The sequence below is a fragment of the Rutidosis leptorrhynchoides genome, chromosome 10 (assembly GCF_046630445.1).
Source record: "Rutidosis leptorrhynchoides isolate AG116_Rl617_1_P2 chromosome 10, CSIRO_AGI_Rlap_v1, whole genome shotgun sequence".
Classification (NCBI taxonomy): domain Eukaryota; kingdom Viridiplantae; phylum Streptophyta; class Magnoliopsida; order Asterales; family Asteraceae; genus Rutidosis; species Rutidosis leptorrhynchoides.
In genome coordinates, this window is record NC_092342.1 from 213,598,239 (window position 1) to 213,618,653 (window position 20,415).

The window sequence follows — 20,415 nt, forward strand, 5'->3', positions numbered from 1 at the left end:
AAAATAGATTATGGCTAATTGGTTGATCGATTTCGGTTACACTGCTTTCGGAGCTCGAGTGGAAATCTATATCGGAAGAGCTATCGGAATTCGATGAACTTGAACTAGTTGAGGGATCCATCTCGTACGATTAGGGAAATGAATTTTGATATGTAATAGATTATATGATTTAGTTTGATATTCTTTAATATATAATTTACATATGTATATATAATACCAAGATCCCATAAGTTACGGAGGAATTTTCGAAAGATGTCAGACAGAGTATACTGTAATAGATATGCAAAGATATGAATTTGTCTATACACTATCTATGCAATGAATGCAGTAATGTGCGTTTAGACTTAAGATGATAAGCAGGTAATTTCCGACAAAAATGGTAAGCAAAACTTTTTTATATGCAGCTAAGGTCGAAGTCCAGACTTACTAATACATCCTAACAACTATCAGTTAGACACACTGATGCAAGACCTAGTTCGCTAAGACCACCGCTCTGATACCAACTGAAATAAGCCGTTCATATCGATTATAAACGATTCACAATAGTTGATTACATTGCGAGGTTCTGACCTCTATATGATACATTTTACAAACATTGCATTCGTTTTCAAAAGACAAACTTTCATTACGTCAAAAGTTGACAGGCATGCATACCATTTCATAATATACCCAAACTATAAATGACTTATTAATAATCTTGTTGAACTCAACTACTCGAATGCAACGTCTATTGAAATATGCCATGAATGACTCCAAGTATTATCTTTAAAATGAGCAAATGTACAGCGAAAGATTTCTTTCATGCCTGAGAATAAACATGTTTAAAAGTGTCAACCAAAAGGTTAGTGAGTTCATAAGTTCATCATAAAACCATAAAATTCAATAATTTTGATAGACCACAAGATTTAAATACAGTGCACCTATCTCGTGTACGAAACTATTTTTCATAATGCTTGGCAGAGTAGGTTCGTATCCTGTTCTCCCTCGTAGGTTGCCTCGCTATTTTTAATAACCGTACACATATCTCGTGTACAAAAATAACATACACATAACCTGTGTATAAAATCATTCCTCCTATATATAACATTTTCTTGATAACCGACCTTAACATTTAATGCGCATTATGAATATCCCCAAAATAAACAGAACTTTCAGTCTGTAATAAATATATAAACCTCGAAGTACTAAACACCACGCCCACTACCTCTTCTGTCTAGTGAAGATTCTGAGTGGGGGTGTTAAACCCGGTAGCTACCTTTAGGATTCGCGTCAATGAGTGGAAATTATAACGTCCAACTAATTCTTAAGTTACCAAGCTATAATAATCAGGGGGAAATATTCACGTCAATTAGTGGTAATTATAACGTCCAACTAATTCATTAGAGGAATGTTTTACTTGTGTCTATCTTGTCAAACATTTATAAAAGCATTTCATGTATTCTCAGTCCCAAAAATATATATTGCAAAAACTTTTAATAAAAAGGGATCAAATGAACTCACAATACTGTATTTCGTAGCAATAATGCAAATGACGGCACTGAACAAGTGCAGGGTTGACCTCGAATTCACGAACCTATATTAAGTATATATATTGTATGTTGGTCAATATCTGTCTAATAGTTTAGGTCAAGTCGTAGTGTATCACAATCCTAATGCTCGAGACCGATATGCAAAAGTCAACAAAAATCAACTTGACTCAAAATGACTTTCAAAATCTATACATGTTTATTATATAACTTAAATATAGTCGTTTTTATATATTTAAATATATTTATTAAATTTTATCAGAGTAAATAATATAAATAATAATAATAATAACAATATTTATATTTATTAATGGTGATATTAATTATAATAAAATGATAATTCTAATTATGATACTTTTAGTAATAACGATACTTTTTAATATTAACTGTAATAATAATAATATTTTATATAAAAATAATAATTCTATTCAAAATGATAATTTTTAGTAATAATGATACTAAAATGATAATAATAAGGATATTTTATAATAACAATGATATTTCTATTAAAAATGATAAATGATATTTTTAATAATAATAATAATGATAAAAATAACGAAAACGATATTTTTATCTAAATCAATATCTTACAATATTTTAATTTCATCAAGATACTTATAATTATTATTTCCTAAATCGATTTGTTTAATAACTTTTAGTCCTTTTTTATAAGGCATTCATAATAATGATAATAATAATATTCATAATAATTAGATGATAATAATATTAGTTTTAATGATAATGATACTAATAATAATAATTACAATAATACTAATGATAATACTAATAATTATTATAATGATAATACTTATATTGACAACGGTAATGATAATAATAATAATTATTAGATAATAATAATAATAATGACGATAATCATAACGACGATAGTAATAATAATAATAATAATAATAATAATAATAGAATTAGATAATTCAGTTGACCATATCTTTTAATCCGTTCATCGAAATCACACGATTTCTAAATGAAAAGTTATTAATTTTTTTTTTCGCCAGCTTTCCAACGACATGCATATCATATACCTTATCTTAGTAGCATATATATTAAATTCGTGATTCATCATAAAACTATCTAACGACTAAAATTTAACATACAAGCATGCATAATCCTATATACTCGAGCACTAGTCAGGGATACACTATTAATATATAAAAGCTAAGATATGAATGCTCACGTATCAATATTGTGATTCAATATTGCAGGAAGGTATGTAGACGCAACGGAATGATAAACGCTAGGTTGGCCTCACGAGCTATACCCTCGAACCATACCCATGACCTCCTTAGCTTAACCCGTATGAAAAACCCGTTTGAAATAACTCGAACGTCACTCCGTCGTAGTATTTTATGTATAATACTAATAATAATTAATAATAATAAGATTGTTAATAATAATAATAATAATAATAATAATAATAATAATAATAATAATAATAATAATAATAATAATAATAATAATAATAATAATAATAATAATAATAATAATAATAATATATAATATATAGAGAGAGTGATCGATAGATAAATGAATGAATGAATCGAAAAATGCGTTCGAGCTTTATAGCCTAAGACCTGGACCCATAAACTCCGCGATCGCGGAGTAGTCAAGATGAAACGGCTCGCGATCGCGGCCTGATCTTAAACAGCTCACCATCGAGTTTGTTTTATCCTGCCGACGGTTTTATATATATATATTTAATTTATATTATTAATTATATAATATATTATATTCACGTGCATAGTTAACTTTTAACATTTGTTCCAATGACTCGTATGTTGTCATTCGACTAATGTCCCTGTTTCGGGTTTTCGAACGACGTTTCGTACGCTTAGAAAACTAGCACTTTACATTTCGTGATCTGTACCTTTATCAATAATTAGACTTAAATTGCCAATAAACTATATCACACTAAATGTAACTTGAACGTTCCAGTATTTTGGTCATTTGCTTCATTAAATCATCGTCTTGTTATATATATATATATATATATATATATATATATATATATATATATATATAATAGTATTCTTTGAAATTAAAACGTTTTATATCTAGTTAATATTATATTTAATCACTTTGTAAAACATATATATATATATATATATATATATATATATATATATATATATAATAGTATTCTTTGAAATTAAAACGTTTTATATCTAGTTAATATTATATTTAATCACTTTGTAAAACATATATATATATATATATACATATATATATATATACATATATATATACATATATATATATATATATATATATATATCTTTATTTAAAAAAAATATAAATTTGTACATATTATTAAAATATTTATTTAATAATATAATATTTAGTTTTTCAAAAGTAATTATATTTCAAAGTTTATTATATGATTTAAAATCTTTTCGAAATTATTAGTTAGTGATACTTTTACCTTTTTGAAACAATAAAAATATTTACAAATTTATAATATAAAGCTTTAATTAAGTTCTTTCAAGATAAACAAATTATCTTATAAAACGTTTTAATAATAAAGTTATTTTTAAACTGAAAACGTTTTGTACGTTTGAAACTAAATCAAATAAATATGATAATTTTTGTTTTCCAAAACTAAATATAATTAAGAATCATTTTGTTAAAAGGTTAAAATAATGGGAATCGTTATATCATAAAATGTTTTAGAATAATAAAAGTATATATACTCATAATAGGTTTCAAGTTTTTTTTTTTTTAAATTATCGTTGGTTGGTGAAGCGTGGGATAAAGTCCAATGGTTAAATAAACGTATGAAATCATTTTTATGTAAAACGTCGATATCCATTTTTCTTAATTACCTACACTCTATAAATAATATGAAAGCTAATTAGTTATGTTAACCAAGTCATGAGGAAAATATTGTAAAACATGAATTGGAAATCAAACAAGGAATTTCCACTAATCTGTCTAACTCTCGCTACTTGACACTTTGTCCTCACTTGAAGATCACTTTACCATTATTTCTGAATACTGTTAGAAAGGAAAGGTTTCCTAAATCAAAGTGGACTTCTCAACAGAGACCCGTAATCATATCACAATGTATCTGATAATTCAATCATTTGATATTATCTTCTAATTCTATCGATAATCATATTGAAATAAATACGTTCATGTAAAGTATTATACATTTAATACTTTGTCAACATTTTCAAGTTATAATATATATACATATATATATATATATATATATATATATATATATATATATACACACACACAAATATTCGTGAATCGTCGGAATTTGGTCGAGGTTAAATGTGTAACGTCCTCCCAATAGGGTCTGGAAGGAACGTCACTAATATCAAAACATACCAACATATTATAATAAACGAGAACAATACTAAATGATGAATTTAACTTTAATGAATACGCAGCGGAAAATGAAATGTCGTTACAATGACAGGAATAACAATATCGTAAATGTTCACATGCAGAAGTAATAAATGCGATATCTCTTGATCCTATGTCCAAGTAGAATCACATAAGCAGTAAGTATAAGAGCTTGAATCAAACAGCACCTGAGACAAAACATGCTAAAGTGTCAACCAAAAAGGTTGAGTGAAGTTCATAGGTTTAACAAAAAGTTTGTCGTTGTTTTAGACCACAAGATTTAGTTTGTAAAGTTGATCTCCCGCAGGATCAAAAAGTTATGCCAATGCGTGATATTTAGACTAAACGTTCAAGTTTGCCCCATGACAAGTTGTGTCTGTCCTTGTTGGTTAAATTTCATTATTAAGTAATACAATGACTTGGTCAAATGTATCGGGGACGTTACTCCCGATAGGCCTACCCCCAATAATTAAGCATGCCGCAACAATTAAAAATATCACTGTAGGGACTTAGTCGGACATAGCCGGGTATAGCATAGTTTAACAGTTTGGTACTTGTGTCTAAATTGTAAAAAGTAAAAACAGCATGTGTCTCACCCCAAGTAAAGTAAGTAAGTTTGCTAGCAATAAAGAGGGGCTATGAATTCACCTTAGTAAGTAGAGAGAGAGAGAGTTATTCCTCGGAATAGAGAATTGAACGAGTGAGCAGGAAAGTTAACCTATGACATTTAAGAGTAGTTAAGTGTTTTGCCCATGTTTAAGTTTAAGTATGTGTTTAAGTATAGTTTGTTTTACTAAGTTTCTATTCCTAGTACGTTACTATTTTTATAAAGTTTCCATTTTTAGAAAGTTTCTTATTTTACTAAGTTTCTATGACTAGAGAGTTTCTACTTTTATGAGTGTTTTTCATTTTAGGATACTTGCCGTATTAGATAAGCTTCCAATCACCCCTTTCCCTTCGAATGGCTAATTTAGATCTAGGGGCTTGAGCCATAGGACCCTTTAAATCAGAAATCCAAACCCTCTGCCTAGAATCTCGTAGAAGCCATTCGTCAAGAAAGTTCGAAGATCTATACATCTCTAATACATATCCCAAAATGTTTTTATGTTACAATATAAGTAGTAGGTTATAGGTGCTAGTAATAGTAATAGTGTATACATGTTATTTATTTTATTTTTAATTGCATATAATTTATAACATTATTTACATATTTCGGAAAAAAAATAACTGAAGTAAAAAGTAAAAGTAAAAAGTAAAAATAAAAAGTAAAAATAAAAAGTAAGAAAAGAATACTTACTAGTACTAATTCTTCAAAGAGAGAATGATGTAGTGACCCGAACTTTTCCATGTTTATATATATTAATTGAGATTGATATTTACATGATTAAATGTTTCCAACATGTTAAGCAATCAAACTTGTTAAGACTTGATTAATTGAAATATGTTTCATATAGACAATTGACCACCCAAGTTGACCGGCGATTCACGAACGTTAAAACTTGTAAAAACGACATGACGATATATATATGGATATACATATGGTTAACATGAGATTATGATAAGTAAGTATCTCCATAAGTATATTAACAATGAGTTATATACATATAAACAAGACTACTAACTTAAGGATTTCGAAACGAGACATATATGTAACGATTATCGTTGTAACGACATTTAAATGTATATATATATCATATTAAGATATATTATTATATCATAATATCATGATAATATAATAATTTAACATCTCATTAGATATAATAAATAATGGGTTAACAACATTAATTGAGATCGTTAACTTAAAGGTTTCAAAACAACACTTACATGTAACGACTAACGATGACTTAACGACTCAGTTAAAATATATATACATGTAGTGTATTTAGATGTATTAAAATACTTTTGGAAGACTTCAAGACATATATCAAAACACTCATACTTAACGAAAATGGTTACAGTTACTTTCCCATTCTTTTCTTTCATCAAGAATTCTAGTCGTATTCTTACCCGTATTATACACAGCTTCAAAACGTACTTACTATGGGTATATACCAATAGGAACTAGCATGGGATTCCACTCTTGATTATTTCATGTATGACTAATCAATTTTAACTTCTACCATGAGCTAGTCAACTAACTAGAACTCCTTTTAACCTCACTCACCACTCACCAATTACCACTCATCATTCACTCCATTTCACATCCAATTCTCTTTCTAATTCTCTCTCAACCCACACACACTATTATGAACGTATTTTTCCAGTAGTTAATCATCATCTTCATCAAAAATCACTTCAAGAATCAAGCTATAATCATCATAGGAAGAACACTTCAAGAACACTTCAAAAATCCCTTCAAGTTTACTAATTTACTTCCAAGCTTTCTAATCCATTCCAAGTAATCATCTAAGATCAAGAAACCTTTGTTATATACAGTAGGTTATCTTTCTTATTCAAGGTAATATTCATATTCAAACTTTGATTCAATTTCTATAACTATAAACTATCTTAATTCGAGTAAAAATCTTACTTGAACTTGTTTTTGTGTCATGATCCTACTTCAAGAACTTTCAAGCCATCCAAGATCCTTTGAAGCTAGATCATTTCTTGTTACTTCCAGTAAGTTTACCTACTAAACTTGAGGTAGTAATGATGTTCATAACATCATTCAATTCATATATATAAAACTATCTTATTCGAAGGTTTAAACTCGTAATCACTAGAACATAGTTTAGTTAATTCTAAACTTGTTCGCAAACAAAAGTTAATCCTTCTAACTTGACTTTTAAAATTAACTAAACACATGTTCTATATCTATATGATATGCTAACTTAATGATTTAAAACCTGGAAACACGAAAAACACCGTAAAACCGGATTTACGCCGTCGTAGTAACACCGCGGGCTGTTTTGGGTTAGTTAATTAAAAACTATGATAAACTTTGATTTAAAGGTTGTTATTCTGAGAAAATGATTTTTATTATTAACATGAAACTATATCCAAAAATTATGGTTAAACTCAAAGTGGAAGTATGTTTTCTAAAATGGTCATCTAGACGTCGTTCTTTCGACTGAAATGACTACCTTTACAAAAATGACTTGTAACTTATTTTTCCGACTAAAAACCTATAATTTTTCTGTTTATATTCATAAAATAGAGTTCAATATGAAACCATAGCAATTTGATTCACTCAAAACTGATTTAAAATGAAGAAGTTATGGGTAAAACAAGATTGGATAATTTTTCTCATTTTAGCTACGTGAAAATTGGTAACAAATCTATTCCAACCATAACTTAATCAACTTGTATTGTATATTATGTAATCTTGAGATACCATAGACACGTATACAATGTTTCGACCTATCATGTCGACACATCTATATATATTTCGGAACAACCATAGACACTCTATATGTGAATGTTGGAGTTAGCTATACAGGGTTGAGGTTGATTCCAAAATATAGATAGTTTGAGTTGTGATCAATACTGAGATACGTATACACTGGGTCGTGGATTGATTCAAGATAATATTTATCGATTTATTTCTGTACATCTAACTGTGGACAACTAGTTGTAGGTTACTAACGAGGACAGCTGACTTAATAAACTTAAAACATCAAAATATATTAAAAGTGTTGTAAATATATTTTGAACATACTTTGATATATATGTATATATTGTTATAGGTTCGTGAATCAACCAGTGGCCAAGTCTTACTTCCCGACGAAGTAAAAATCTGTGAAAGTGAGTTATAGTCCCACTTTTAAAATCTAATATTTTTGGGATGAGAATACATGCAGGTTTTATAAATGATTTACAAAATAGACACAAGTACGTGAAACTACATTCTATGGTTGAATTATCGAAATCGAATATGCCCCTTTTTATTAAGTCTGGTAATCTAAGAATTAGGGAACAGACACCCTAATTGACGCGAATCCTAAAGATAGATCTATTGGGCCTAACAAACCCCATCCAAATTACCGGATGCTTTAGTACTTCGAAATTTATATCATATCCGAAGGGTGTCCCGGAATGATGGGGATATTCTTATATATGCGTCTTGTTAATGTCGGTTACCAGGTGTTCACCATATGAATGATTTTTATCTCTATGTATGGGATGTGTATTGAAATATGAAATCTTGTGGTCTATTGTTACGATTTGATATATATAGGTTAAACCTATAACTCACCAACATTTTTTTTGACGTTTTAAGCATGTTTATTCTCAGGTGATTATTAAGAGCTTCCGCTGTCGCATATTTAAATAAGGACGAGATTTGGAGTCCATGCTTGTATGATATTGTGTAAAAACTGCATTCAAGAAACTTATTTTGTTGTAACATATTTGTATTGTAAACCATTATGTAATGGTCGTGTGTAAACAAGATATTTTAGATTATCATTATTTGATAATCTACGTAAAGCTTTTTAAATCTTTATTGATGAAATAAAGGTTATGGTTTGTTTTAAAATGAATGCAGTCTTTGAAAAACGTCTCATATAGAGGTCAAAACCTCGCAACGAAATCAATTAATATGGAACATTTTTAATCAATAAGAACGGGACATTTCAAATGAGAGAAATTTTAGTGTGAGTTTGAATGAGAAATGAGGGGTATTTCTACTTGAAAAAAATTAGGTAAAAAGAATAAAATAATTAAAAGAAAAAGAAATATTTTAATTCTTAATGGGATTTTAAAATTTAAAAGTATTAAATGTTAGGTCATGGGATAATGCACAAAATAAAATAATAAAAGTTGTTTTTCCATTACAATTTTTAATTAAAAAGTAATTTATTTATTTATTTATTTATTTATTTATTTATTTTTCATTTATTTTAAGGATTTTTTTTATATAAATAAACAAATTGATTTAATGCTTTTCCAAGAATATTTGTCAATAATATTTTATTTTATTTTATTTTTATTTTTTTATTTAATTAATAAATACAAATTTTGCATAAAAATAATAAATAATTCGGTATTTTGTATTTTTAATAATAATTATGATTTTAATTATTAAACTATAGTTTTAGTAAGTTTGTAAATATTATTACATTTATATATAATTAGATTTATTATATAGTTAAATATATAATACATTAATTAAATAATAAAAGTGATACAAAGTTTATATACTTAGTTAAATTATGTCAAATTATATAAATTAATAATATATTATTTATTTAAACGTACATTGTTGACTAAAAATTACTATTCGGTCAATATTTAATTGTATATAACAACCCTTAATACATATAGTCAGACATATAACCCTAGGGTTAATTCAGTAAATTTAGAAGTCGAAAAGTGAGGGTCGTTACAGTACATCCCCGTTAATAAAAACTTCGTCTCGAAGTTTTAGGTAGACTTCTCGGATGCATCAGCGGTTGAGAAGAGATGGGGATATTTCTGTTTCATTTGGTCTTCACGTTCCCAGGTATACTTGGGGCCACGTCGTGAATTCCAACGGATCTTAACAATAGGTATGGTGCTTTGTTTTAAGCGTTTAGCAGATCGGTCCATGACTTCTACGGGTTCCTCTATGAAGTGCATTTTATCATCAATTCGAATGTCATCCAAAGGAATAACGAGAGTGTCATCAGCGAGACACTTTTTAAGATTCGAGACATGAAATACGTTGTGTACGCTGCTAAGTTCAGCAGGTAATTCTAATCGATAAGCCACGGGTCCGAACCTTTAAGTAATCTTGAAGGGTCCAACAAAACACGGACTTAGTTTGCTTCGTTTACCAAAACGAACGACGCCTTTCCAAGGGGATACTTTCAACATGACTTTGTCACCAACTTGGAATTCCAAATCTTTCCAACCTTTATTAGCATAGCTCTTCTGTCGGCTGCGGGCAGTTTCTATTCGTTTCTTAATCTGAACTATCTTTTCGGTTGTCTCGTGTATGATTTCAGGACCAGTTAACTGTCTGTCCTCTAATTCATCCCAGCACAGTGGGGATCTACATTTTCGTCCGTATAAGGCCTCAAAAGGTGCAGCCTTAATACTTAAGTGGTAACTATTATTGTAAGAGAATTCAACCAAAGGCAAATGTCTATCCCAGCCTTTGCCGAAGTCGATAACACAAGCGCGAAGCATATCTTCCAATGTTTGAATGGTTCGTTCACTTTGACCATCGATTTGCGGATGATAAGCAGTACTCATGTCGAGTTGAGTTCCAAGAGCAGTTTGTAAGGATTTCCAGAATCTAGAAGTGAATCTACTGTCGCGATCAGATATGATTGATATAGGAACACCATGACGAGAGACAATTTCTTTGATATACAGTTGTGACAATCTCTCCATCTTGTCGATCTCCTTAATCGGTAAGAAATGAGTAGATTTAGTAAGACGATCTACTATGACCCATATAGTATCATTGCCACTAGAAGTCTTGGGCAATTTAGTAATAAAGTCCATAGCGATACATTCCCACTTCCACTGCGGAGTATCGGGTTGTGTCAACAGACCAGAAGGCTTTTGATGTTCAGCCTTGACTTTCAAACAAGTGAGACACTTACTAACATAAGTAGCAATGTCGGCTTTCATATTAGGCCACCAGTAGAATTCCTTCACATCGTGGTACATCTTACTGGAACCCAGATGAATAGAATACCTAGTCTTATGCGCTTCATCCAAGACTAGTTCACGGAGATTACCGAAGCGAGGAACCCAAATTCTGTTGCCAAAGTACCGTGTACCATTAGCTTTCACTTGGAGTTGGTTCTCGAAACCGATAGGTCCTTCACCTTCGATAAGTGTTGGTTTAATAGCTTCCAGTTGAGCTTCGCAGATTCGTGATATAAGATTTGATTTGATTTTCAGGTTTAAGGCACGAACACGTTTAACATCGTCTTTTCGACTAAGGGCATCAGCAACTACGTTTGCTTTGCCAGGATGATATTCCATCTTACAGTCATAATCGTTCAATAACTCGAGCCATCGGCTTTGCCTCATATTCAGCTGTTTTTGATCAAAGATGTGTCGAAAACTTTTATGGTCAGTGTACACCGTAAACTGGGTACCATATAGATAATGTCTCCATATCTTTAATGCAAATACCACGGCACCTAACTCAAGGTCGTGTGTGGTATAGTTCTCCTCGTGTTTCTTCAACTGTCTAGATGCGTAGGCAATAACCTTTTCACGTTGCATTAAAACACAACCAAATCCTTGCTTTGAGGCATCACAGTAAATAACAAAATCGTCAGTACCTTCAGGTAAAGATAGAATCGGGGTTGTGATCAACTTCTCTTTCAGAATCTTGAAAGCAGATTCCTGTTCTTCAGACCACTCAAACTTCTTCCCTTTTTGAGTTAGCTTCGTAAGAGGTTTGGCAATAAGGGAAAAATCCTTTATGAATCTCCGATAATAACCGGCAAGTCCCAAAAATTGACGAATATGCTTCGCAGTCTTTGGTATCTCCCAGTTCTGGATAGTGGTAATCTTAGCTGGATCGACATGTATTCCATTACTATAAACAACGTGTCCGAGGAATTGTACGGTTTTGAGCTTAGTGTAGAGTTGTTCCTTTCGTAAGAGTTCAAGAATCACGCGCAGATGTTGCTCATGTTCCTTCTCACTCTTGGAGTAGATCAAAATGTCATCAATGAAAACAATGACAAATTTATCGAGATAAGGTTTGCAGACACAGTTCATGATGAAATGTCCCGTTCTTATTGATTAAAAACGTTCCATATTAATTGATTTCGTTGCGAGGTTTTCACCTCTATATGAGACGTTTTTCAAAGACTGCATTCATTTTAAAACAAACCATAACCTTTATTTCATCAATAAAGGTTTAAAAATCTTTACGTAGATTATCAAATAATGATAATCTAAAATATCCTGTTTACACATGACCATTACATAATGGTTTACAATACAAATATGTTACAATAAAATAAGTTTCTTGAATGCAGTTTTTACACAATATCATACAAGCATGGATTCCAAATCTCGTCCTTATTTAAGTATGCGACAGCGGAAGCTCTTAATAATCACCTGAGAATAAACATGCTTAAAACGTCAACAAAAATGTTGGTGAGTTATAGGTTTAACCTATATATATCAAATCATAATAATAGACCACAAGATTTCATATTTCAATACACATCCCATACAAAGAGATAAAAATCATTCATATGGTGAACACCTGGTAACCGACATTAACAAGATGCATATATAAGAATATCCCCATCATTCCGGGACACCCTTCGGATATGATATAAATTTCGAAGTACTAAAGCATCCGGTACTTTGGATGGGGTTTGTTAGGCCCAATAGATCTATCTTTAGGATTCGCGTCAATTAGGGTGTCTGTTCCCTAATTCTTAGATTACCAGACTTAATAAAAAGGGGCATATTCGATTTCGATAATTCAACCATAGAATGTAGTTTCACGTACTTGTGTCTATTTTGTAAATCATTTATAAAACCTGCATGTATTCTCATCCCAAAAATATTAGATTTTAAAAATGGGACTATAACTCACTTTCACAGATTTTTACTTCATCGGGAAGTAAGACTTGGCCACTGGTTGATTCACGAACCTATAACAATATATACATATATATCAAAGTATGTTCAAAATATATTTACAACACTTTTAATATATTTTGATGTTTTAAGTTTATTAAGTCAGCTGTCCTCGTTAGTAACCTACAACTAGTTGTCCACAGTTAGATGTACAGAAATAAATCGATAAATATTATATTGAATCAATCCACGACCCAGTGTATACGTATCTCAGTATTGATCACAACTCAAACTATATATATTTTGGAATCAACCTCAACCCTGTATAGCTAACTCCAACATTCACATATAGAGTGTCTATGGTTGTTCCGAAATATATATAGATGTGTCGACATGATAGGTCGAAACATTGTATACGTGTCTATGGTATCTCAAGATTACATAATATACAATACAAGTTGATTAAGTTATGGTTGGAATAGATTTGTTACCAATTTTCACGTAGCTAAAATGAGAAAAATTATCCAATCTTGTTTTACCCATAACTTCTTCATTTTAAATCCGTTTTGAGTGAATCAAATTGCTATGGTTTCATATTGAACTCTATTTTATGAATCTAAACAGAAAAAGTATAGGTTTATAGTCGGAAAATTAAGTTACAAGTCGTTTTTGTAAAGGTAGTCATTCCAGTCGAAAGAACGACGTCTAGATGACCATTTTAGAAAACATACTTCCACTTTGAGTTTAACCATAATTTTTGGATATAGTTTCATGTTCATAATAAAAATCATTTTCTCAGAATAACAACTTTTAAATCAAAGTTTATCATAGTTTTTAATTAACTAACCCAAAATAGCCCGCGGTGTTACTACGACGGCGTAAATCCGGTTTTACGGTGTTTTTCGTGTTTCCAGGTTTTAAATCATTAAGTTAGCATATCATATAGATATAGAACATGTGTTTAGTTGATTTTAAAAGTCAAGTTAGAAGGATTAACTTTTATTTGCGAACAAGTTTAGAATTAACTAAACTATGTTCTAGTGATTACAAGTTTAAATCTTCGAATAAGATAGCTTTATATGTATGAATTGAATGATGTTATGAACATCATTACTACCTCAAGTTCCTTGGATAAACCTACTGGAAAAGAGAAAAATGGATCTAGCTTCAACGGATCCTTGGATGGCTCGAAGTTCTTGAAGCAGAATCATGACACGAAAACAAGTTCAAGTAAGATCATCGCTTGAAATAAGATTGTTATAGTTATAGAAATTGAACCAAAGTTTGAATATGATTATTACCTTGTATTAGAATGATAACCTACTGTAAGAAACAAAGATTTCTTGAGGTTGGATGATCACCTTACAAGATTGGAAGTGAGCTAGCAAACTTGAAAGTATTCTTGATTTTATGTAACTAGAACTTGTAGAATATATGAAGAACACTTAGAACTTGAAGATAGAACTTGAGAGAGATCAATTAGATGAAGAAATTTGAAGAATGAAAGTGTTTGTAGGTGTTTTTGGTCGTTGGTGTATGGATTAGATATAAAGGATATGTAATTTTGTTTTCATGTAAATAAGTCATGAATGATTACTCATATTTTTGTAATTTTATGAGATATTTCATGCTAGTTGCCAAATGATGGTTCCCACATGTGTTAGGTGACTCACATGGGCTGCTAAGAGCTGATCATTGGAGTGTATATACCAATAGTACATACATCTAAAAGCTGTGTATTGTACGAGTAGGAATACGGGTGCATACGAGTAGAATTGTTGATGAAACTGAACGAGGATGTAATTGTAAGCATTTTTGTTAAGTAGAAGTATTTTGATAAGTGTATTGAAGTCTTTCAAAAGTGTATAAATACATATTAAAACACTACATGTATATACATTTTAACTGAGTCGTTAAGTCATCGTTAGTCGTTACATGTAAGTGTTGTTTTGAAACCTTTAGGTTAACGATCTTGTTAAATGTTGTTAACCCAATGTTTATAATATCAAATTAGATTTTAAATTATTATATTATCATGATATTATCATGTATGAATATCTCTTAATATGATATATATATACATTAAATGTCTTTACAACGATAATCGTTACATATATGTCTCGTTTAAAAATCATTAAGTTAGTAGTCTTGTTTTTACATATGTAGTTCATTGTTAATATACTTAATGATATGTTTACTTATCATAGTATCATGTTAAATATATATATATATCCATATATATGTCATCATATAGTTTTTACAAGTTTTAACGTTCGTGAATCACCGGTCAACTTGGGTGGTCAATTGTCTATATGAAACATATTTCAATTAATCAAGTCTTAACAAGTTTGATTGCTTATGTAATGACCCGAAAATTTCCGACCAAATTTAAACTCTAATCTCTATATGTTTCCGACACGATAAGCAAAACCTTAATGTTGAGTCTAGAAAGTTTGAAATCTATATTTAGGTAATCAATTACTCTTTGACTGTCCCCGATGATTCACGAACCATTGCTTGTAAATGTGTGGATATATATATATATATATATATATATATATATATATATATATATATATATATATATATATATATTTAATATGGAAATATAGAATATTTATTTGAGTACTTTTTGCCCGCCACTAATTATCAACGGACCACGATATAATATCTCTAATAAACTGTCGGTAGATTAACTGTGGGAGGGTCAATCTCTGCACGTTTAAGTTATATAAGAATATAAATTTATTATTATTATTATATTATGTTAATTATTATTGTGGCATTCCGTGAATCAAATTTGGACAAGTTGTTAAGACGTTTCAATCACCAATCTTTTATGTAAACAAACAAAAATGAGTTGTTTCCCACTAACTAATATATATTCATATACATATACAATACAAGAGAAACACATGCTACCATCACTCCTCTTTTTCTCCTTAATGTTCCATCGGCTATTACTAACCAAAACATCATCACCAAAAACTGCACCATGTCTTTCTGATTTGCAGTCATCACAAGATCACCTTCTGATGTTGTTGTGTTGTGTTGCCGGAAAACCAAACAATCTTCACTACACCCGAATCCATTAACTTGCTACTTCAGTCACAATTTTTCTCTCTTGAACCCGTTGCCAATCTCCATTACTAAACTCATCTACAAGTTAGTTCAACTTGTGTTTACATTCTATTTGGGAACTACAACCAAACTAAACACTTACCACCCTTTTCAATTCCAAACAACCATGAATAATCATAATAGTCGCCACCACCTTCATTCCATTGAACTACCACCGCCACCTCCAAACCACCTTTGACCATCAACCCATATCATCACCACCATGATACTCTAAAACCACCACCTTTTTCTTTCGCTCTCTCTTCTTCTTAATATATAGATGGAACCCATCTTCAACCCTTAGTCACCACTACCATGAACCATAACTCATCGGATGTCACAGTAAACCACATCCATCATCTAACAACTATGATAACCCACCACTATCTTCTTCTTTGATCATGAACACAAAACAAGCACTACAAGCTGCTGCTATACTTTCCATGTTTCTGTTTCCACACGCCACCATGACTTCCAACACCAAAGGTTGCCACTTCCTTCATCAACCATATATCACCACCCTACAAACCTATAAACCGTCACCATGAGGAACTACTGCTATAACTCGTGTATTTTTGTTTCTGTCCAATAAAACTTCACAAACCACCACACCACAATAACCCGTTTGTCAGCATAGATATATATACCCATTTAATATATATACGCATTATAAAAAGGGATTGATTGACAAGTGGTTCATGATGAAAAATAAATGGTGTAAAGATGATGGCATTTTTTTTATATTTCTTGTTGGCCGACCAAAAACAAATCAAACAACCCCACACATACCTACTAACTTCCTGTTACTTAATTTTAATTAAATCGATTTATGCCTGGCTGCAATTTTCCGTGTTTATTTTGGGCCACGTATTGGACTTCGATTATTTAATTGGACTGTGTTGGGCCGAAGTATACAACGGGTCAGGTACACTAAAAATTAGATTGGGCCGTAAACTTACTTGTTTTTGGACTTTGTTAATGGACTTTATAGATTGGACCCGATTATAAAGATTAGACGGGTTAGATAATGGTACCATGATTTTGAGGATGATACATAAAATGATAGGTTAATGGTGCACGATGATGAAATATTTCGAGATGATGATGACAATATGATAATGCGAGTAAGATGATGATCATCACAATGATGATTATAATTACGAATTATGGAGGATTGTTGTTAATGATTTAGGGTAATGGGTAAATCAGAAATAAAATGGTGTACTAGGTGATGATGAGTTATAAAGAATAATGATGATAAGATTAGTTTAGAGGAAGAAGAAGATAAGACGCGAAAATATGGGTTCAATAAATATAGATTGGGTTATAAAACAGAAAAACGGAACAGCTTGAATGGTTAGTGTGTTTGTTGGGAAGTGAGAGGTCTCGGGTTCAAACCCGTCTTGGTGCAGTTCTTTTTGATAAGGCTTTAGAAGGTAGTTTATATTTTTATGAATATTATTATTATTATTATTATTATTATTATTATTATTATTATTATTATTATTATTATTATTATTATTATTATTATTATTATTATTATTATTATTATTAAAATTATTATTATTATTAAAATTTTCATTATTATCAAATTATCATTTTTTTTATTATTAATAATATTTTTAAATACATATAAAAATATTTGATACATAATTATTTAATATTACATAAAATATTAAATAGACATTAACATTTATTATATAAGTATTATATAATTAATAGGTGAAATTATTTGACTTTAATTATGCGTTAATATATATATACGTGATATAGGTTTGTGAATCCGAAGCCAACCCTACATTTGTTCAATGATGTTATATGTATTTTTACTACAAAATACAATATGGTGAGTATATAGTCCCTTTTAAACTCTAAATATTTTTGGGCTGAGAATACATGCGCTGTTTTTTATAAATGATTTACGTTATGGACACAAGTGATCAAAAATAAAATCTACGTTGAGTTGTACCATGGCATATTTCTTTATACTTGGTAGCTAATATTTACGTGAGGAGCGTAAACGCGAATCCTGTTGATAGATCTATCGGGCCTGACAACCCCAACCGGGCTGGACGACCAGCATTTAATGGTTGCACAGTACTTCATTTCGTTACTACACTTGGTACGGTGTAGGGTTTATTTAAGAATATGCTGCTGTGATTTACCTGTTAAGTATGGTTACCAAGTGCTCAACGACTTTTCCATACACGAGGAGTGTATTATGTATAAACATGAAATCTTGTGGTCCATAGTTATTAAGCTGCTAGCATCAAACCTATATATCTCACCAACTTTATGTTGACGTTTTAAATCATGTTATTCTCAGGTACGAATTAAGTCTTCCGCTGTGCATTAGCTCATACTAAAGATATTACTTGGAGTCGATCATCGCAATGGGACCAACTGTTGAAGACTTCGTCCGGATGGATTAGGACCGGTCCTTTCAGCTTAACATGTTGGAAACATTTAATCATGTAAATATCAATCTCAATTAATATATATAAACATGGAAAAGTTCGGGTCACTACAGTACCTACCCGTTAAATAAATTTCGTCCCGAAATTTTAAGCTGTTGAAGGTGTTGACGAATCTTCTGGAAATAGATGCGGGTATTTCTTCTTCATCTGATCTTCACGCTCCCAGGTGAACTCGGGTCCTCTACGAGCATTCCATCGAACCTTAACAATTGGTATCTTGTTTTGCTTAAGTCTTTTAACCTCACGATCCATTATTTCGACGGGTTCTTCGATGAATTGAAGTTTTTCGTTGATTTGGATTTCATCTAACGGAATAGTGAGATCTTCTTTAGCAAAACATTTCTTCAAATTCGAGACGTGGAAAGTGTTATGTACAGCTGCGAGTTGTTGAGGTAACTCAAGTCGGTAAGCTACTGGTCCGACACGATCAATAATCTTGAATGGTCCAATATACCTTGGATTTAATTTCCCTCGTTTACCAAATCGAACAACGCCTTTCCAAGGTGCAACTTTAAGCATGACCATCTCTCCAATTTCAAATTCTATATCTTTTCTTTTAATGTCAGCGTAGCTCTTTTGTCGACTTTGGGCAGTTTTCAACCGTTGTTGAATTTGGATGATCTTCTCGGTAGTTTCTTGTATAATCTCCGGACCCGTAATCTGTCTATCCCCCACTTCACTCCAACAAATCGGATACCTGCACTTTCTACCATAAAGTGCTTCAAACGGCGCCATCTCAATGCTTGAATGGTAGCTGTTGTTGTAGGAAAATTCTGCTAACGGTAGATGTCGATCCCAACTGTTTCCGAAATCAATAACACATGCTCGTAGCATGTCTTCAAGCGTTTGTATCGTCCTTTCGCTCTGCCCATCAGTTTGTGGATGATAGGCAGTACTCATGTCTAGACGATTTCCTAATGCTTGCTGTAATGTCTGCCAGAATCTTGAAATAAATCTGTCATCCCTATCAGAGATAATAGAGATTGGTATTCCATGTCTGGAGACGACTTCCTTCAAATACAGTCGTGCTAACTTCTCCATCTTGTCATCTTCTCTTATTGGCAGGAAGTGTGCTAATTTGGTGAGACGATCAACTATTACCCAAATAGTATCAAAACCACTTGCAGTCCTTGGCAATTTAGTGATGAAATCCATGGTAATGTTTTCCCATTTCCATTCTGGGATTTCGGGTTGTTGAAGTAGACCTGATGGTTTCTGATGCTCCGCTTTGACCTTAGAACATGTCAAACATTCTCCTACATATTTAGCAACATCGGCTTTCATACCCGGCCACCAAAAATGTTTCTTGAGATCCTTGTACATCTTCCCCGTTCCAGGATGTATTGAGTATCTGGTTTTATGAGCTTCTCTAAGTACCATTTCTCTCATATCTCCAAATTTTGGTACCCAAATCCTTTCAGCCCTATACCGGG